General features: G+C 44.9%; 9 non-coding genes across 9 annotated transcripts; all 9 read right to left on the bottom strand.

Moving 5' to 3' along the window:
* Nucleotides 1-2,213: 2,213 nt before the first annotated feature.
* LOC127609560 (U1 spliceosomal RNA) lies at nt 2,214-2,377 on the bottom strand. Its single transcript, XR_007964683.1, has one exon. It is a non-coding gene; the product is annotated as a U1 spliceosomal RNA (small nuclear RNA).
* Nucleotides 2,378-5,579: 3,202 nt separating this feature from the next.
* Nucleotides 5,580-5,769, bottom strand: LOC127609481 (U2 spliceosomal RNA). Its single transcript, XR_007964609.1, has one exon. It is a non-coding gene; the product is annotated as a U2 spliceosomal RNA (small nuclear RNA).
* Nucleotides 5,770-8,909: 3,140 nt separating this feature from the next.
* On the bottom strand, nt 8,910-9,073 carry LOC127609553 (U1 spliceosomal RNA). The gene has a single exon (XR_007964678.1). It is a non-coding gene; the product is annotated as a U1 spliceosomal RNA (small nuclear RNA).
* Nucleotides 9,074-9,927: 854 nt separating this feature from the next.
* LOC127609517 (U2 spliceosomal RNA) lies at nt 9,928-10,117 on the bottom strand. Its single transcript, XR_007964645.1, has one exon. It is a non-coding gene; the product is annotated as a U2 spliceosomal RNA (small nuclear RNA).
* A 2,859-nt stretch (nt 10,118-12,976) lies between these two features.
* Nucleotides 12,977-13,140, bottom strand: LOC127609563 (U1 spliceosomal RNA). Its single transcript, XR_007964686.1, has one exon. It is a non-coding gene; the product is annotated as a U1 spliceosomal RNA (small nuclear RNA).
* Nucleotides 13,141-13,994: 854 nt separating this feature from the next.
* On the bottom strand, nt 13,995-14,184 carry LOC127609515 (U2 spliceosomal RNA). Its single transcript, XR_007964643.1, has one exon. It is a non-coding gene; the product is annotated as a U2 spliceosomal RNA (small nuclear RNA).
* A 2,859-nt stretch (nt 14,185-17,043) lies between these two features.
* LOC127609566 (U1 spliceosomal RNA) lies at nt 17,044-17,207 on the bottom strand. Its single transcript, XR_007964689.1, has one exon. It is a non-coding gene; the product is annotated as a U1 spliceosomal RNA (small nuclear RNA).
* An 854-nt stretch (nt 17,208-18,061) lies between these two features.
* Nucleotides 18,062-18,251, bottom strand: LOC127609512 (U2 spliceosomal RNA). Its single transcript, XR_007964641.1, has one exon. It is a non-coding gene; the product is annotated as a U2 spliceosomal RNA (small nuclear RNA).
* Nucleotides 18,252-21,105: 2,854 nt separating this feature from the next.
* Nucleotides 21,106-21,269, bottom strand: LOC127609550 (U1 spliceosomal RNA). The gene has a single exon (XR_007964675.1). It is a non-coding gene; the product is annotated as a U1 spliceosomal RNA (small nuclear RNA).
* Nucleotides 21,270-21,835: the final 566 nt, after the last annotated feature.

Genomic DNA, 21,835 nt, shown 5'->3' with positions numbered 1-21,835 from the left:
ATCGATCAGATCGAAGTAAATATGTTTAAAATCAACCACAGTGGCTCGCATGTTACTTTGGACCGAAATGAAAAAGAAGGACATTCCTTTTCGCTGTAATTATCATTCGTTTGAATTAGCTTTATACACGTTCCATGTCGCTTCATTGAGTTGGCGTTTTAGGGAAGGGTTGTCCTGTTTCTATTTTGTGAACAAGAAACGGTGGCGGCGGGGTTCTTCGGTTTTAGGTAGGTCCAACGTCTTTGTTGACAAAAATGACCATGGGGAACACACATCAACACAAACTCGCTGGACGAGGCAATTTCCGCAGCTGCCTCGCCAAGCTGATCGTCTCCGTGGAGACGGCCTCGGGCGTACCAGTCTCGGGCTCGGGAAGCAAGAGTAAGGCGCCGGTAGGAACGCGAGCGCCCGAGCCAGTTCTTCATCCACGCGACAGTCCAGATGACAGTTGTTTTGGGAATTGGCCGTCAACGATTTGAGACAGCCTTTGGCCTCTGACTCTCAATGGCATCAATTCCCTGAATCCGCCATCACTTTTCCAAGGCCTGCCGCCACCTGCTCGGCGCTCATTCCCATTGTGAGGGGACTCCAAAACCCCACCGCAAAGGAAGCGAAAACCTTTAGAAGAGGGATTTTTAAGTCATGTACCCGTTTCCCTGGACAGCGAGGATGCCAGACATTTTTCTTGCCCGAGAGTTTCTGACCCTTCTGTCCTTTCAAAACACATCGCGCTTTTCAGACTGCAGGAAGGACGGGTGAACTTCTTCCAGAGACTGGTAGCAACAACATCATCAACACGCACCACCAGCACTGGAGCCCCACAGGGATGTGTCCTCTCTCCACTGCTCTTCTCCCTCTACACAAACGACTGCACCTCAACAAATCCAGCTGTCAAACTCATAAAGTTCGCAGACGACACCACGGTCATCGGTCTTATCAAAGACGGCGACGAGTCTGCGTACCGCCAAAAAGTGGAGCAGCTGGAGCTCTGGTGCAGACGACACAAACCTCGGGCTGAACACGCTCAAGACTGTAGAGATGATCGTGGACTTCAGGAAACATTCTTCTCCACAGTTGCCCCTCACACTATCCAACTGCCCTGTGTCAACCGTCGAGACCTTCAAGTTCCTGGGAATCACAGTCTCCCAGGACATGAAGTGGGAAGTCAACACCATCTCCATCCTGAAAAGGGCCCAGCCGAGGATGTACTTCCTGAGGCTGCCGAGGAAGCATGGTCTGCCACAGGAGGTGCTACGACAGTTCTACACGGCAGTCATCGAATCAATCCTGTGTTCTTCCATCACGGTTTGGTTTGGGGCCGCCACAAAAAAGGACAAAATACGACTTCAACGGACAGTTAGGACGGCGGAAAAAATCATTGGCACCGGCCTACCCACTCTTGAGGACTTGCACACTGCAAGGATCAAGACAAGGGCACGGAAAATACTCCTGGATCCCCCGCACCCTGCCCACCATCTTTTCCAGCTACTCCCCTCAGGCAGGCGCTACAGATCCATGCACACCAAATCCAGCAGACACTTAAACAGCTTCTTCCCTCTAGCCATTAACTCCCTAAACAGTCACTGACGTGGTCACTCTCTTGTACTACAAATACTGCTACTGGTCACTCTAAAATGGTTCAATGATTTTCTGCACCAACTGTACAAACTGTCACCGTATTGTATTCTACCACTGATCACTTTAGCTCTGCTTGATACTTTGCACATTGTCTCACTTACATTACGAAATGCCCTTGCATACCTATTTGTCATGTCCTTGTTTACGATGATACTAATGCAGCGTGTTATACCGGAGACAAATTCCTTGTGTGTTCTACATACTTGGCCAATAAAGATGATTTGGATTCTCAACTGCTAGGTATTGTGGGTCAAGTATGTCCAATAGGAAAGCAGCAATGCAACGTACCCCATTTTCTGCTACCACAATGTTTTAGGTGGACAAATAACCCAATGAGGGATTTCCAGTGACGGAACATAAATGTAGCTGTTATTTTAATTTTGTGATGAAAAGACATATTTGATCAACATTTGACAGAAAGACTGCAACTCATGCAGCTCTCCTCAACCCATTCACTATATCAGCACCAGCGCCATTTCAACTACTCCGCAACCTTTGTGTGAACCTTATTTGTTGTCAAACTTGTTCACAGAATTAAGATCACAATGATAACAATTTGCCATTGACCAGTGAATCAGGGGAGAGCGCGAACGCAGTCCCCCACTACCAGAAATTATGCAGTCGAGATTCCCACATTTGGGGAATTCGCAGGGGTCAGCACAGACGGAGTGCAATGGCTGAGCCTCGCCCTGGGTGAACCACCTTCTTGATCATGGTATCTCCCCTGCCAGGTAAGTATGAGTTGTACAAGTCACCAGCCCACAGTCTTCAGCACACACACCATCTTCAGTCACGGGATCCTCTACCAAACGCACATAAACTCACTGGCTGAGGCAACATCCGTAGTACCTTTGGATTGTGTCATGAACTAACCCATTTTAAGTGAGGTCAAAAGAATTTGCAAAAACAATCCCATCATTCATTGCTTCTTTTCGCCCAAGAATGCAAAGCCAGAATCGTCCCTCCCCACAACAACTCACTTTGTGTTTCTTTTTGTGATCAGGAACAGAATTTAATGCTGCTGCCATCTCGCGGTGTTTGTAACACCAAACAATCTTTCGCGACACTTGATTTAAATACATTTTAGATGAGTCAACTACTAATATTTATTAGCACAGTATTAAAAAAATCTACATTTGGAAATGTACGTTTGAATCCTTATCCTTTTATACTGAGCTCTTTGATTGTTTTTATCTTGAAGGCAAAAAAAGAAAAAAATAATCCAGAAAATTTGAGAGACTTGCAACATTTTTAAAAACTCAGAGAAAAAGGACTAGCATTAAGGTTGATTGAGAATCATGTCAATCTCACAAGAGTTACTGCTTCAAAAAATTAGTTGATGGGAGACGCAACTTTCTTGGAATAGGTTCTACCCCACTGAAAAAGATTAACATTCACATTTCAGAAACTTAATCTTTCAAAGATGGATTTTTATCCATCTACAATAATGGACCACATTTACAAGCTTCACCTTTGAAGTATCAAAACATAAAAAACTTTCATACCAACTCTGATGATGATTACAAGTAGTGATGGGTCCATGAGGCCTCATGAGGCGTGTCGACACACTGACACACTGTGTTGATACTGTGCTGATACTGTGTCACTGACCACTGCCACCTGCTGGACCTTCAAGATCCCTGCAGCCAACCCACTTAACAGACTGAACTGACTGATAAATTGTTTTGTATATTGAACATATAAAATATACAATTCGGTAATAAATTGGCAAAAGGTGAAGGTAAGATATAAAAAAAGGAAAAGAAAATAGTCATCATCACAAATATGTGTTCAGAGGAGTAGAAAGAAGCAAAAAACCTACCCCGAGTCCTACCCCTTCCTATATATGAATTGATCATTTTTCTAAATAGGAAAGAAAGTCTAAATATCAACAAATGCTTTTACCCTTATGTATGCTGTACTAATACATTTTTACATTAGGTTTGTATATACAGTACATACTCTTTAGAGCACATGTATATGTCGATTTTCTCATATTCATAATGGATGCTACATTTCATTAATATATTAAATAATCTCATCAATGTATTTCTGATGTATTGCTATATTTCATGAGTGTATCGAATTTATCAGCTTAATTCTGATTTGTGTAGTTGTCTTGTACTACTCTCGAATTCATTTTTAATCTCAGCAAGAGAGTTCCTCATTTTACTGGTCCGTTTCTGAATCATTCTACAGATTTACACCTATTACAGATACACTCCTTTGTGTGATGTTCGTTTAGTGTTTTGGATTTTGTATAGATTAGTACCCCCTAAATTATGACAACTTTCTCAAATTTTAAAAAGCTTCTGGATCTTTTGGCAAAGGTTATTGTGTGCTTTGTACATTAATTGGGCGATTTTGAAGTCAATCAGGTCATGAGATTTCATTGTTTAATTTGATAAACAGTGGATTTGTGGGTCCATTTGGAACCAGTGATTGTTCCGATTGCTTTGTATTGTAGTTTTAAAACAGTTTTACTGGCATTTCCCCATATTCCCACACAATAGGTCAAATATGGAAGTAATAAAAGTATGTGTACAATGTGCACATCCTTAGTTTTTGGGAGGATCCCTATGGTTTGGGATATTTCTTTTATTATCTATTATGTAGCTGCCAGTACGGTTTTGCATCTACAACTGTTCCAAAACATTTTCATAAGGTCATTCATCGATTTGATGATGAAGTGTACAATATCATTCACATCCATTTATTCATTTTGCAACATTCAATGTGTTCAAATAATGTGAAGATCATTTGAATGAGGATGCTTGTGGGCTTTTATTTCACAAATTTTTATTGAGAAAAATAAGATGCTCCAATGTTTTAAACTTCAGCCTGTTGCGTCTTTTACAAGCGATTTCTCCTGCTGTGGAGAACACACGCTCACAAGGGACGGATGAGGCTGGCGTACAAAGGAACTCCTTTGCGAGGTGGGAGAGGTTTGGGAAAGAAGTGTGTTGGTCCTTCCAGTACAGCTGCTTCGTGGAACCTTGATTGTCAAACATGGAGTGGAGAGTCAACCAATAATAATTACTGATTGTCAATTAAATCATCAACATAGCAACCGTGAAAAGATGAGTGAACGTTTGTATACCTGGCGTAATACTGGGTATATCGCGAACTTCATTCTCATGCCTCAGCATGGTGGAGGTGCTTCTGTTGGTGTATGACAATTCGACCCGGCAAATTCGACATTTCACCTGTAATGAAATGTGAATAAGAAGTAACTAAGAGTTACCTTGAAATGTATTCGGATTAGAATGGTACAACACATGTCAATAATCTGAGAGGCACTCGGCGATAGAAGGCGATTTGAATAAATAAATACAGTAAATAATACCTTATTCTCCGGGACATAAAAATGGTCCCACACGGCGGATGATTTGCGTCTCTGCTCCATAATCGGCAAGGAAGGCAAGGCACGAACACGAAGTCTGCACTGACACGAACTTCGACAAGCGAGCGTGAGTGAGGTCTGGCTTGTTTCGGCAAGTGGCATTGTGTCGCCAAACCCACTTCCTTATAAACACTGTGCGGCGGGCTTTTGCTGCGTCAACGCCCTCTGCACTGAGTCGACGCCCCCTGGACTAAGTGGCGCAGCCTGTACTGTGCCAAGCAGCCGATGCAGTCTAAACTGCACCGGTGCAGTTCACGTGTCAATTAGCAGCCTGGACTGTGTCAACGCAGCCGATGTGTCAATTAGCAGCCTGGACTGTGTCAACGCAGCCGGTGTGTCAATTAGAAGCCTGGACTGTGTCAATGCAGTTCACGTGTCAATCACGTGACATAATGAAGCAGGCACATGCATCGACACGTGGTTTGCTCTGTGAGCCCGGTGCATGTGTCAATGCATCGGTGTCGCTGGACCCATCACTAATTACAAGTATGGAAAGACAGCACTTATTTTCGTAAGTAGTATTGCTATTGACCATCAGAGGGTGTGCACCGTTCCTGGAGATACTGCAATACCAGGTCGATGCGTGGAGTGGACGGAGCAAGCCCCTATTCCATCTCCCAGTTCCAAAAATCAATTTAATATATGGTCCCCGATAGGGGACGTATCAGATATTAAACTGATAAGAACAGATACTACACTTGATCTTAGCCAAAAGGCCGAGAAGCGATAACTCCGAACTTCCTCAAGGGACAATGTCATTCCCGACAGTGCTGGCTACAGTCATGGTGACAAAAGTCAAATCACCACAAACAAAACGCATTTACACGCCAAACAACAATTACAAACAGTTAAGTGATAATGAGGCCAACTGTGTGGTTTGCTAGCCTGCAAATGAAACAAAAGTGAAGCAATACCGATCGGTCGCCCGTGCAGCATTGGGTCTTTCTGACCACAATTTAATCCACTTAATACCTACATACAGACAGAAAGTCAAATGTGCTAACCCGATTATTAAGACTGTGAAAAAATGGACAGATGAAGCAAAGCTAGCTCTACAAGAATGCTTAGATTGCACTGACTGGGGCGTCTTTGAAACTTCAACGGGCACACTGGATGAATACACAGACACTGTAACATCATACATCAGTTTCTGTGAGGACATGTGTGTACCAACGAAGTCCTTCCGCTCCTTCAACAATAACAAGCCATGGTTTACTCCCAAACTCAGGCAACTCAAGAAAGAGAAAGAGGCCGCATTTAGAAGTGGAGATCGGGCACTGTACAAACACGCCCGAAACCAATTGACAAAGGAAATTAACATCGCTAGGAGAAGCTATGCAGAGAGGCTGAAAAGACAGTTCTCTGCTAACGACTCTGCATCTGTGTGGAATGGCCTGAAAGCAATCACTAACTATAGAATGCCATCCTCCCAAACAGTGAACAATAAGGGTCTTGCTAATGAACTAAACATGTTTTTCTGCCGATTTGAAAAGGACACTCCCATTTCCCACACACACCCACCTCTACCAGAAACTACTCTATCTACATCCCCCACCCCCACACCCTCTTTTTCTCCACTACAGATCCACGAACAAGACGTGAGACGGCTCTTCAATCAGCAGAAGATCAAGAAAGCTGCGGGGCCCGACAAAGTGGCCCCCTCCTGCCTGAAAGTCTGCGCTGACCAGCTGGCTCCGGTCTTCACACAAATCTTCAACAGATCCCTGGAGCTGTGTGAGGTCCCATCCTGCTTCAAACAGTCTACCATCATCCCAGTTGCCAAGAAATCGGCAACATCGGAACTGAACGACTATAGGCCCGTCGCCCTGACGTCTGTGGTCATGAAGTCCTTTGAACGCCTTGTGCTGAACCACCTAAAGAACGTCACCGGACCCCTGCTGGACCCTCTCCAGTTTGCCTACCGGGCAAACGGTCTGTGGAAGACGCAGTCAACATAGGTCTGCACTACATCCTCGAGCACCTCGACAGCAGAGGGACCTACGCAATAATTCTGTTTGTGGATTTCAGCTCTGCATTCAACACCGTCATCCCGGAACTCCTCACTCCTAACTTCTCCACCTCGGTGTGTTCCCTACAATCTGCCAGTGGATCCTCAGCTTCTTACAATACAATACAATACAATACATGCTGATTTATATAGCGCTTTCACAACAGCGGCAGCTGTAACAAAGCGCTTTACAAAACAGTTAACATAAAGTAAAATAATAAACACAACACATAACATAAAACACGGACAGTCGTGCAGTCCTAACCACTTTTCCGACACACGCTTTGCTGTTTGAAGCGGTTTGAGATGAAAGAGGAGAGAATCAAAGTGTCCTTTAACCAGTGGATCAGAGACGTTATGCTCAAAATGTGCACACGTCGGCTACAAGCCGTTCTTGACGGAACGGACACAACAGGTGAGACTGGGAGCAACAACATCATCAACACGCACCACCAGCACTGGAGCCCCACAGGGATGTGTCCTCTCTCCACTGCTCTTCTCCCTCTACACAAACGACTGCACCTCAACAAATCCAGCTGTCAAACTCATAAAGTTCGCAGACGACACCACGGTCATCGGTCTTATCAAAGACGGCGACGAGTCTGCGTACCGCCAACAAGTGGAGCAGCTGGAGCTCTGGTGCAGACGACACAACCTCGGGCTGAACACGCTCAAGACTGTAGAGATGATCGTGGACTTCAGGAAACATTCTTCTCCACAGTTGCCCCTCACACTATCCAACTGCCCTGTGTCAACCGTCGAGACCTTCAAGTTCCTGGGAATCACAGTCTCCCAGGACATGAAGTGGGAAGTCAACACCATCTCCATCCTGAAAAGGGCCCAGCCGAGGATGTACTTCCTGAGGCTGCCGAGGAAGCATGGTCTGCCACAGGAGGTGCTACGACAGTTCTACACGGCAGTCATCGAATCAATCCTGTGTTCTTCCATCACGGTTTGGTTTGGGGCCGCCACAAAAAAGGACAAAATACGACTTCAACGGACAGTTAGGACGGCGGAAAAAATCATTGGCACCGGCCTACCCACTCTTGAGGACTTGCACACTGCAAGGATCAAGACAAGGGCACGGAAAATACTCCTGGATCCCCCGCACCCTGCCCACCATCTTTTCCAGCTACTCCCCTCAGGCAGGCGCTACAGATCCATGCGCACCAAATCCAGCAGACACTTAAACAGCTTCTTCCCTCTAGCCATTAACTCCCTAAGCAGTCACTGACGTGGTCACTCTCTTGTACTCCAAATACTGCTACTGGTCACTCTAAAATGGTTCAATGATTTTCTGCACCAACTGTACAAACTGTCACCGTATTGTATTCTACCACTGATCACTTTAGCTCTGCTTGATACTTTGCACATTGTCTCACTTACATTACGAAATGCCCTTGCATACCTATTTGTCATGTCCTTGTTTACGATGATACTAATGCAGCGTGTTATACCGGAGACAAATTCCTTGTGTGTTCTACATACTTGGCCAATAAAGATGATTCGGATTCTCAACTGCTAGGTATTGTGGGTCAAGTATGTCCAATAGGAAAGCAGCAATGCAACGTACCCCATTTTCTGCTACCACAATGTTTTAGGTGGACAAATAACCCAATGAGGGATTTCCAGTGACGGAACATAAATGTAGCTGTTATTTTAATTTTGTGATGAAAAGCCATATTTGATCAACATTTGACAGAAAGACTGGAACTCATGCAGCTCTCCTCAACCCACTCACTATATCAGCACCAGCGCCATTTCAACTACTCCGCAACCTTTGTGTGAACCTTATTTGTTGTCAAACTTGTTCACAGAATTAAGATCACAATGATAACAATTTTCCATTGACCAGTGAATCAGGGGAGAGCGCGAACGCAGTCCCCCACTACCAGAAATTATGCAGTCGAGATTCCCACATTTGGGGAATTCGCAGGGGTCAGCACAGCCGTAGTGCAATGGCTGAGCCTCGCCCTGGGTGAACCACCTTCTTGATCATGGTATCTCCCCTGCCAGGTAAGTATGAGTTGTACAAGTCACCAGCCCACAGTCTTCAGCACACACACCATCTTCAGCCACGGGATCCTCTACCAAACGCACATAAACTCACTGGCTGAGGCAACATCCGTAGTACCTTTGGATTGTGTCATGAACTAACCCATTTTAAGTGAGGTCAAAAGAATTTGCAAAAACAATCCCATTATTCATTGCTTCTTTTCGCCCAAGAATGCAAAGCCAGAATCGTCCCTCCCCCCAACAACTCACTTTGTGTTTCTTTTTGTGGTCAGGAACAGAATTTAATGCTGCTGCCATCTCGCGGTGTTTGTAACACCAAACAATCCTTCGCGAAACTTGATTTAAATACATTTTAGATGAGTCAACTACTAATATTTATCAGCACAGTATTAAAAAAATCTACATTCGCAAATGTACGTTTGAATCCTTATCCTTTTATACTGAGCTCTTTGATTGTTTTTATCTTGAAGGCAAAAAAAGAAAAAAATAATCCAGAAAATTTGAGAGACTTGCAACATTTTTAAAAACTCCGGGAAAAAGGACTAGCATTAAGGTTGATTGAGAATCATGTCAATCTCACAAGAGTTACTGCTTCAAAAAATTAGTTGATGGGAGATGCAACTTTCTTGGAATAGGTTCTACCCCACTGAAAAAGATTAACATTCACATTTCAGAAACTTAATCTTTCAAAGATGGATTTTTATCCATCTACAATAATGGACCACATTTTCAAGCTTCACCTTTGAAGTATCAAAACATAAAAAACTTTCATACCAATTCTGATATTACACTTCTAAGTGATGATTACAAGTATGGAAAGACAGCACTTATTTTCATAAGTAATATTGCTATTGACCATCAGAGGGTGTGCACCGTTCCTGGAGGTACTGCAATACCAGGTCGATGCGTGGAGTGGACGGAGCAAGCCCCTATTCCATCTCCCAGTTCCAAAAATCAATTTAATATATGGTCCCCGATAGAGGACGTATCAGATATTAAATTGATAAGAACAGATACTACACTTGATCTTAGCCAAAAGGCCGAGAAGCGATAACTCCGAACTGCCTCAAGGGACAATGTCATTCCCGACAGTGCTGGCTACAGTCATGGTGACAAAAGTCAAATCACCACAAACAAAACGCATTTACACACCAAACAACAATTACAAACAGTTAAGTGATAATGAGGCCAACTGTGTGGTTTGCTAGCCTGCAAATGAAACAAAAGTGAAGCAATACCGATCGGTCGCCTGTGCAGCATTGGGCCTTTCTGACCACAATTTAATCCACTTAATACCTACATACAGACAGAAAGTCAAATGTGCTAACCCGATTATTAAGACTGTGAAAAAATGGACAGATGAAGCAAAGCTAGCTCTACAAGAATGCTTAGATTGCACTGACTGGGGCGTCTTTGAAACTTCAACGGGCACACTGGATGAATACACAGACACTGTAACATCATACATCAGTTTCTGTGAGGACATGTGTGTACCAACGAAGTCCTTCCGCTCCTTCAACAATAACAAGCCATGGTTTACTCCCAAACTCAGGCAACTCAAGAAAGAGAAAGAGGCCGCATTTAGAAGTGGAGATCGGGCACTGTACAAACACGCCCGAAACCAATTGACAAAGGAAATTAACATCGCTAAGAGAAGCTATGCAGAGAGGCTGAAAAGACAGTTCTCTGCTAACGACTCTGCATCTGTGTGGAATGGCCTGAAAGCAATCACTAACTATAGAATGCCATCCTCCCAAACAGTGAACAATAAGGGTCTTGCTAATGAACTAAACATGTTTTTCTGCCGATTTGAAAAGGACACTCCCATTTCCCACACACACCCACCTCTACCAGAAACTACTCTATCTACATCCCTCACCCCCACACCCTCTTTTTCTCCACTACAGATCCACGAACAAGACGTGAGACGGCTCTTCAATCAGCAGAAGATCAAGAAAGCTGCGGGGCCCGACAAAGTGGCCCCCTCCTGCCTGAAAGTCTGCGCTGACCAGCTGGCTCCGGTCTTCACACAAATCTTCAACAGATCCCTGGAGCTGTGTGAGGTCCCATCCTGCTTCAAACAGTCTACCATCATCCCAGTTGCCAAGAAATCGGCAACATCGGAACTGAACGACTATAGGCCCGTCGCCCTGACGTCTGTGGTCATGAAGTCCTTTGAACGCCTTGTGCTGAACCACCTAAAGAACGTCACCGGACCCCTGCTGGACCCTCTCCAGTTTGCCTACCGGGCAAACGGTCTGTGGAAGACGCAGTCAACATAGGTCTGCACTACATCCTCGAGCACCTCGACAGCAGAGGGACCTACGCAATAATTCTGTTTGTGGATTTCAGCTCTGCATTCAACACCGTCATCCCGGAACTCCTCACTCCTAACTTCTCCACCTCGGTGTGTTCCCTACAATCTGCCAGTGGATCCTCAGCTTCTTGACGGGACGGACACAACAGGTGAGACTGGTAGCAACAACATCATCAACACGCACCACCAGCACTGGAGCCCCACAGGGATGTGTCCTCTCTCCACTGCTCTTCTCCCTCTACACAAACGACTGCACCTCAACAAATCCAGCTGTCAAACTCATAAAGTTCGCAGACGACACCACGGTCATCGGTCTTATCAAAGACGGCGACGAGTCTGCGTACCGCCAACAAGTGGAGCAGCTGGAGCTCTGGTGCAGACGACACAACCTCGGGCTGAACACGCTCAAGACTGTAGAGATGATCGTGGACTTCAGGAAACATTCTTCTCCACAGTTGCCCCTCACACTATCCAACTGCCCTGTGTCAACCGTCGAGACCTTCAAGTTCCTGGGAATCACAGTCTCCCAGGACATGAAGTGGGAAGTCAACACCATCTCCATCCTGAAAAGGGCCCAGCCGAGGATGTACTTCCTGAGGCTGCCGAGGAAGCATGGTCTGCCACAGGAGGTGCTACGACAGTTCTACACGGCAGTCATCGAATCAATCCTGTGTTCTTCCATCACGGTTTGGTTTGGGGCCGCCACAAAAAAGGACAAAATACGACTTCAACGGACAGTTAGGACGGCGGAAAAAATCATTGGCACCGGCCTACCCACTCTTGAGGACTTGCACACTGCAAGGATCAAGACAAGGGCACGGAAAATACTCCTGGATCCCCCGCACCCTGCCCACCATCTTTTCCAGCTACTCCCCTCAGGCAGGCGCTACAGATCCATGCGCACCAAATCCAGCAGACACTTAAACAGCTTCTTCCCTCTAGCCATTAACTCCCTAAACAGTCACTGACGTGGTCACTCTCTTGTACTACAAATACTGCTACTGGTCACTCTAAAATGGTTCAATGATTTTCTGCACCAACTGTACAAACTGTCACCGTATTGTATTCTACCACTGATCACTTTAGCTCTGCTTGATACTTTGCACATTGTCTCACTTACATTACGAAATGCCCTTGCATACCTATTTGTCATGTCCTTGTTTACGATGATACTAATGCAGCGTGTTATACCGGAGACAAATTCCTTGTGTGTTCTACATACTTGGCCAATAAAGATGATTCGGATTCTCAACTGCTAGGTATTGTGGGTCAAGTATGTCCAATAGGAAAGCAGCAATGCAACGTACCCCATTTTCTGCTACCACAATGTTTTAGGTGGACAAATAACCCAATGAGGGATTTCCAGTGACGGAACATAAATGTAGCTGTTATTTTAATTTTGTGATGAAAAGCCATATTTGATCAACATTTGACAGAAAGACTGGAACTCATGCAGCTCTCCTCAACCCACTCACTATATCAGCACCAGCGCCATTTCAACTACTCCGCAACCTTTGTGTGAACCTTATTTGTTGTCAAACTTGTTCACAGAATTAAGATCACAATGATAACAATTTGCCATTGACCAGTGAATCAGGGGAGAGCGCGAACGCAGTCCCCCACTACCAGAAATTATGCAGTTGAGATTCCCACATTTGGGGAATTCGCAGGGGTCAGCACAGCCGTAGTGCAATGGCTGAGCCTCGCCCTGGGTGAACCACCTTCTTGATCATGGTATCTCCCCTGCCAGGTAAGTATGAGTTGTACAAGTCACCAGCCCACAGTCTTCAGCACACACACCATCTTCAGTCACGGGATCCTCTACCAAACGCACATAAACTCACTGGCTGAGGCAACATCCGTAGTACCTTTGGATTGTGTCATGAACTAACCCATTTTAAGTGAGGTCAAAAGAATTTGCAAAAACAATCCCATCATTCATTGCTTCTTTTCGCCCAAGAATGCAAAGCCAGAATCGTCCCTCCCCCCAACAACTCAGTTTGTGTTTCTTTTTGTGGTCAGGAACAGAATTTAATGCTGCTGCCATCTCGCGGTGTTTGTAACACCAAACAATCTTTCGCGACACTTGATTTAAATACATTTTAGATGAGTCAACTACTAATATTTATTAGCACAGTATTAAAAAAATCTACATTCGGAAATGTACGTTTGAATCCTTATCCTTTTATATTGAGCTCTTTGATTGTTTTTATCTTGAAGGCAAAAAAAGAAAAAAATAATCCAGAAAATTTGAGAGACTTGCAACATTTTTAAAAACTCCGGGAAAAAGGACTAGCATTAAGGTTGTTTGAGAATCATGTCAATCTCACAAGAGTTACTGCTTCAAAAAATTAGTTGATGGGAGATGCAACTTTCTTGGAATAGGTTCTACCCCACTGAAAAAGATTAACATTCACATTTCAGAAACTTAATCTTTCAAAGATGGATTTTTATCCATCTACAATAATGGACCACATTTTCAAGCTTCACCTTTGAAGTATCAAAACATAAAAAACTTTCATACCAATTCTGATATTACACTTCTAAGTGATGATTACAAGTATGGAAAGACAGCACTTATTTTCATAAGTAATATTGCTATTGACCATCAGAGGGTGTGCACCGTTCCTGGAGGTACTGCAATACCAGGTCGATGCGTGGAGTGGACGGAGCAAGCCCCTATTCCATCTCCCAGTTCCAAAAATCAATTTAATATATGGTCCCCGATAGAGGACGTATCAGATATTAAATTGATAAGAACAGATACTACACTTGATCTTAGCCAAAAGGCCGAGAAGCGATAACTCCGAACTGCCTCAAGGGACAATGTCATTCCCGACAGTGCTGGCTACAGTCATGGTGACAAAAGTCAAATCACCACAAACAAAACGCATTTACACACCAAACAACAATTACAAACAGTTAAGTGATAATGAGGCCAACTGTGTGGTTTGCTAGCCTGCAAATGAAACAAAAGTGAAGCAATACCGATCGGTCGCCTGTGCAGCATTGGGCCTTTCTGACCACAATTTAATCCACTTAATACCTACATACAGACAGAAAGTCAAATGTGCTAACCCGATTATTAAGACTGTGAAAAAATGGACAGATGAAGCAAAGCTAGCTCTACAAGAATGCTTAGATTGCACTGACTGGGGCGTCTTTGAAACTTCAACGGGCACACTGGATGAATACACAGACACTGTAACATCATACATCAGTTTCTGTGAGGACATGTGTGTACCAACGAAGTCCTTCCGCTCCTTCAACAATAACAAGCCATGGTTTACTCCCAAACTCAGGCAACTCAAGAAAGAGAAAGAGGCCGCATTTAGAAGTGGAGATCGGGCACTGTACAAACACGCCCGAAACCAATTGACAAAGGAAATTAACATCGCTAAGAGAAGCTATGCAGAGAGGCTGAAAAGACAGTTCTCTGCTAACGACTCTGCATCTGTGTGGAATGGCCTGAAAGCAATCACTAACTATAGAATGCCATCCTCCCAAACAGTGAACAATAAGGGTCTTGCTAATGAACTAAACATGTTTTTCTGCCGATTTGAAAAGGACACTCCCATTTCCCACACACACCCACCTCTACCAGAAACTACTCTATCTACATCCCTCACCCCCACACCCTCTTTTTCTCCACTACAGATCCACGAACAAGACGTGAGACGGCTCTTCAATCAGCAGAAGATCAAGAAAGCTGCGGGGCCCGACAAAGTGGCCCCCTCCTGCCTGAAAGTCTGCGCTGACCAGCTGGCTCCGGTCTTCACACAAATCTTCAACAGATCCCTGGAGCTGTGTGAGGTCCCATCCTGCTTCAAACAGTCTACCATCATCCCAGTTGCCAAGAAATCGGCAACATCGGAACTGAACGACTATAGGCCCGTCGCCCTGACGTCTGTGGTCATGAAGTCCTTTGAACGCCTTGTGCTGAACCACCTAAAGAACGTCACCGGACCCCTGCTGGACCCTCTCCAGTTTGCCTACCGGGCAAACGGTCTGTGGAAGACGCAGTCAACATAGGTCTGCACTACATCCTCGAGCACCTCGACAGCAGAGGGACCTACGCAATAATTCTGTTTGTGGATTTCAGCTCTGCATTCAACACCGTCATCCCGGAACTCCTCACTCCTAACTTCTCCACCTCGGTGTGTTCCCTACAATCTGCCAGTGGATCCTCAGCTTCTTGACGGGACGGACACAACAGGTGAGACTGGTAGCAACAACATCATCAACACGCACCACCAGCACTGGAGCCCCACAGGGATGTGTCCTCTCTCCACTGCTCTTCTCCCTCTACACAAACGACTGCACCTCAACAAATCCAGCTGTCAAACTCATAAAGTTCGCAGACGACACCACGGTCATCGGTCTTATCAAAGACGGCGACGAGTCTGCGTACCGCCAACAAGTGGAGCAGCTGGAGCTCTGGTGCAGACGACACAACCTCGGGCTGAACACGCTCAAGACTGTAGAGATGATCGTGGACTTCAGGAAACATTCTTCTCCACAGTTGCCCCTCACACTATCCAACTGCCCTGTGTCAACCGTCGAGACCTTCAAGTTCCTGGGAATCACAGTCTCCCAGGACATGAAGTGGGAAGTCAACACCATCTCCATCCTGAAAAGGGCCCAGCCGAGGATGTACTTCCTGAGGCTGCCGAGGAAGCATGGTCTGCCACAGGAGGTGCTACGACAGTTCTACACGGCAGTCATCGAATCAATCCTGTGTTCTTCCATCACGGTTTGGTTTGGGGCCGCCACAAAAAAGGACAAAATACGACTTCAACGGACAGTTAGGACGGCGGAAAAAATCATTGGCACCGGCCTACCCACTCTTGAGGACTTGCACACTGCAAGGATCAAGACAAGGGCACGGAAAATACTCCTGGATCCCCCGCACCCTGCCCACCATCTTTTCCAGCTACTCCCCTCAGGCAGGCGCTACAGATCCATGCGCACCAAATCCAGCAGACACTTAAACAGCTTCTTCCCTCTAGCCATTAACTCCCTAAACAGTCACTGACGTGGTCACTCTCTTGTACTACAAATACTGCTACTGGTCACTCTAAAATGGTTCAATGATTTTCTGCACCAACTGTACAAACTGTCACCGTATTGTATTCTACCACTGATCACTTTAGCTCTGCTTGATACTTTGCACATTGTCTCACTTACATTACGAAATGCCCTTGCATACCTATTTGTCATGTCCTTGTTTACGATGATACTAATGCAGCGTGTTATACCGGAGACAAATTCCTTGTGTGTTCTACATACTTGGCCAATAAAGATGATTCGGATTCTCAACTGCTAGGTATTGTGGGTCAAGTATGTCCAATAGGAAAGCAGCAATGCAACGTACCCCATTTTCTGCTACCACAATGTTTTAGGTGGACAAATAACCCAATGAGGGATTTCCAGTGACGGAACATAAATGTAGCTGTTATTTTAATTTTGTGATGAAAAGCCATATTTGATCAACATTTGACAGAAAGACTGGAACTCATGCAGCTCTCCTCAACCCACTCACTATATCAGCACCAGCGCCATTTCAACTACTCCGCAACCTTTGTGTGAACCTTATTTGTTGTCAAACTTGTTCACAGAATTAAGATCACAATGATAACAATTTGCCATTGACCAGTGAATCAGGGGAGAGCGCGAACGCAGTCCCCCACTACCAGAAATTATGCAGTTGATATTCCCACATTTGGGGAATTCGCAGGGGTCAGCACAGCCGTAGTGCAATGGCTGAGCCTCGCCCTGGGTGAACCACCTTCTTGATCATGGTATCTCCCCTGCCAGGTAAGTATGAGTTGTACAAGTCACCAGCCCACAGTCTTCAGCACACACACCATCTTCAGTCACGGGATCCTCTACCAAACGCACATAAACTCACTGGCTGAGGCAACATCCGTAGTACCTTTGGATTGTGTCATGAACTAACCCATTTTAAGTGAGGTCAAAAGAATTTGCAAAAACAATCCCATCATTCATTGCTTCTTTTCGCCCAAGAATGCAAAGCCAGAATCGTCCCTCCCCCCAACAACTCAGTTTGTGTTTCTTTTTGTGGTCAGGAACAGAATTTAATGCTGCTGCCATCTCGCGGTGTTTGTAACACCAAACAATCTTTCGCGACACTTGATTTAAATACATTTTAGATGAGTCAACTACTAATATTTATTAGCACAGTATTAAAAAAATCTACATTCGGAAATGTACGTTTGAATCCTTATCCTTTTATATTGAGCTCTTTGATTGTTTTTATCTTGAAGGCAAAAAAAGAAAAAAATAATCCAGAAAATTTGAGAGACTTGCAACATTTTTAAAATCTCCGGGAAAAAGGACTAGCATTAAGGTTGATTGAGAATCATGTCAATCTCACAAGAGTTACTGCTTCAAAAAATTAGTTGATGGGAGACGCAACTTTCTTGGAATAGGTTCTACCCCACTGAAAAAGATTAACATTCACATTTCAGAAACTTAATCTTTCAAAGATGGATTTTTATCCATCTACAATAATGGACCACATTTTCAAGCTTCACCTTTGAAGTATCAAAACATAAAAAACTTTCATACCAATTCTGATATTACACTTCTAAGTGATGATTACAAGTATGAAAAGACAGCACTTATTTTCATAAGTAATATTGCTATTGACCATCAGAGGGTGTGCACCGTTCCTGGAGGTACTGCAATATCAGGTCGATGCGTGGAGTGGACGGAGCAAGCCCCTATTCCATCTCCCAGTTCCAAAAATCAATTTAATATATGGTCCCCGATAGAGGACGTATCAGATATTAAACTGATAAGAACAGATACTACACTTGATCTTAGCCAAAAGGCCGAGAAGCGATAACTCCGAACTGCCTCAAGGGACAATGTCATTCCCGACAGTGCTGGCTACAGTCATGGTGACAAAAGTCAAATCACCACAAACAAAACGCATTTACACACCAAACAACAATTACAAACAGTTAAGTGATAATGAGGCCAACTGTGTGGTTTGCTAGCCTGCAAATGAAACAAAAGTGAAGCAATACCGATCGGTCGCCCGTGCAGCATTGGGCCTTTCTGACCACAATTTAATCCACTTAATACCTACATACAGACAGAAAGTCAAATGTGCTAACCCGATTATTAAGACTGTGAAAAAATGGACAGATGAAGCAAAGCTAGCTCTACAAGAATGCTTAGATTGCACTGACTGGGGCGTCTTTGAAACTTCAACGGGCACACTGGATGAATACACAGACACTGTAACATCATACATCAGTTTCTGTGAGGACATGTGTGTACCAACGAAGTCCTTCCGCTCCTTCAACAATAACAAGCCATGGTTTACTCCCAAACTCAGGCAACTCAAGAAAGAGAAAGAGGCCGCATTTAGAAGTGGAGATCGGGCACTGTACAAACACGCCCGAAACCAATTGACAAAGGAAATTAACATTGCTAAGAGAAGCTATGCAGAGAGGCTGAAAAGACAGTTCTCTGCTAACGACTCTGCATCTGTGTGGAATGGCCTGAAAGCAATCACTAACTATAGAATGCCATCCTCCCAGACAGTGAACAATAAGGGTCTTGCTAATGAACTAAACATGTTTTTCTGCCGATTTGAAAAGGACACTCCCATTTCCCACACACACCCACCTCTACCAGAAACTACTCTATCTACATCCCCCACACCCTCTTTTTCTCCACTACAGATCCACGAACAAGACGTGAGACGGCTCTTCAATCAGCAGAAGATCAAGAAAGCTGCGGGGCCCGACAAAGTGGCCCCCTCCTGCCTGAAAGTCTGCGCTGACCAGCTGGCTCCGGTCTTCACACAAATCTTCAACAGATCCCTGGAGCTGTGTGAGGTCCCATCCTGCTTCAAACAGTCTACCATCATCCCAGTTGCCAAGAAATCGGCAACATCGGAACTGAACGACTATAGGCCCGTCGCCCTGACGTCTGTGGTCATGAAGTCCTTTGAACGCCTTGTGCTGAACCACCTAAAGAACGTCACCGGACCCCTGCTGGACCCTCTCCAGTTTGCCTACCGGGCAAACGGTCTGTGGAAGACGCAGTCAACATAGGTCTGCACTACATCCTCGAGCACCTCGACAGCAGAGGGACCTACGCAATAATTCTGTTTGTGGATTTCAGCTCTGCATTCAACACCGTCATCCCGGAACTCCTCACTCCTAACTTCTCCACCTCGGTGTGTTCCCTACAATCTGCCAGTGGATCCTCAGCTTCTTGACGGAACGGACACAACAGGTGAGACTGGGAGCAACAACATCATCAACACGCACCACCAGCACTGGAGCCCCACAGGGATGTGTCCTCTCTCCACTGCTCTTCTCCCTCTACACAAACGACTGCACCTCAACAAATCCAGCTATCAAACTCATAAAGTTCGCAGACGACACCACGGTCATCGGTCTTATCAAAGACGGCGACGAGTCTGCGTACCGCCAACAAGTGGAGCAGCTGGAGCTCTGGTGCAGACGACACAAACCTCGGGCTGAACACGCTCAAGACTGTAGAGATGATCGTGGACTTCAGGAAACATTCTTCTCCACAGTTGCCCCTCACACTATCCAACTGCCCTGTGTCAACCGTCGAGACCTTCAAGTTCCTGGGAATCACAGTCTCCCAGGACATGAAGTGGGAAGTCAACACCATCTCCATCCTGAAAAGGGCCCAGCCGAGGATGTACTTCCTGAGGCTGCCGAGGAAGCATGGTCTGCCACAGGAGGTGCTACGACAGTTCTACACGGCAGTCATCGAATCAATCCTGTGTTCTTCCATCACGGTTTGGTTTGGGGCCGCCACAAAAAAGGACAAAATACGACTTCAACGGACAGTTAGGACGGCGGAAAAAATCATTGGCACCGGCCTACCCACTCTTGAGGACTTGCACACTGCAAGGATCAAGACAAGGGCACGGAAAATACTCCTGGATCCCCCGCACCTTGCCCACCATCTTTTCCAGCTACTCCCCTCAGGCAGGCGCTACAGATCCATGCGCACCAAATCCAGCAGACACTTAAACAGCTTCTTCCCTCTAGCCATTAACTCCCTAAACAGTCAATGACGTGGTCACTCTCTTGTACTACAAATACTGCTACTGGTCACTCTAAAATGGTTCAATGATTTTCTGCACCAACTGTACAAACTGTCACCGTATTGTATTCTACCACTGATCACTTTAGCTCTGCTTGATACTTTGCACATTGTCTCACTTACATTACGAAATGCCCTTGCATACCTATTTGTCATGTCCTTGTTTACGATGATACTAATGCAGCGTGTTATACCGGAGACAAATTCCTTGTGTGTTCTACATACTTGGCCAATAAAGATGATTTGGATTCTCAACTGCTAGGTATTGTGGGTCAAGTATGTCCAATAGGAAAGCAGCAATGCAACGTACCCCATTTTCTGCTACCACAATGTTTTAGGTGGACAAATAACCCAATGAGGGATTTCCAGTGACGGAACATAAATGTAGCTGTTATTTTAATTTTGTGATGAAAAGACATATTTGATCAACATTTGACAGAAAGACTGGAACTCATGCAGCTCTCCTCAACCCATTCACTATATCAGCACCAGCGCCATTTCAACTACTCCGCAACCTTTGTGTGAACCTTATTTGTTGTCAAACTTGTTCACAGAATTAAGATCACAATGATAACAATTTGCCATTGACCAGTGAATCAGGGGAGAGCGCGAACGCAGTCCCCCACTACCAGAAATTATGCAGTCGAGATTCCCACATTTGGGGAATTCGCAGGGGTCAGCACAGCCGGAGTGCAATGGCTGAGCCTCGCCCTGGGTGAACCACCTTCTTGATCATGGTATCTCCCCTGCCAGGTAAGTATGAGTTGTACAAGTCACCAGCCCACAGTCTTCAGCACACACACCATCTTCAGTCACGGGATCCTCTACCAAACGCACATAAACTCACTCAGACTCACTGGCTGAGGCAACATCCGTAGTACCTTTGGATTGTGTCATGAACTAACCCATTTTAAGTGAGGTCAAAAGAATTTGCAAAAACAATCCCATCATTCATTGCTTCTTTTCGCCCAAGAATGCAAAGCCAGAATCGTCCCTCCCCACAACAACTCACTTTGTGTTTCTTTTTGTGGTCAGGAACAGAATCTAATGCTGCTGCCATCTCGCGGTGTTTGTAACACCAAACAATCTTTCGCGACACTTGATTTAAATACATTTTAGATGAGTCAACTACTAATATTTATTAGCACAGTATTAAAAAAATCTACATTCGGAAATGTACGTTTGAATCCTTATCCTTTTATACTGAGCTCTTTGATTGTTTTTATCTTGAAGGCAAAAAAAGAAAAAAATAATCCAGAAAATTTGAGAGACTTGCAACATTTTTAAAAACTCAGAGAAAAAGGACTAGCATTAAGGTTGATTGAGA

The sequence above is a fragment of the Hippocampus zosterae genome, chromosome 10 (genome assembly GCF_025434085.1).
Source record: "Hippocampus zosterae strain Florida chromosome 10, ASM2543408v3, whole genome shotgun sequence".
Lineage (NCBI taxonomy): Eukaryota > Metazoa > Chordata > Actinopteri > Syngnathiformes > Syngnathidae > Hippocampus > Hippocampus zosterae.
This window is presented reverse-complemented; position numbering and strand designations above follow the sequence as displayed.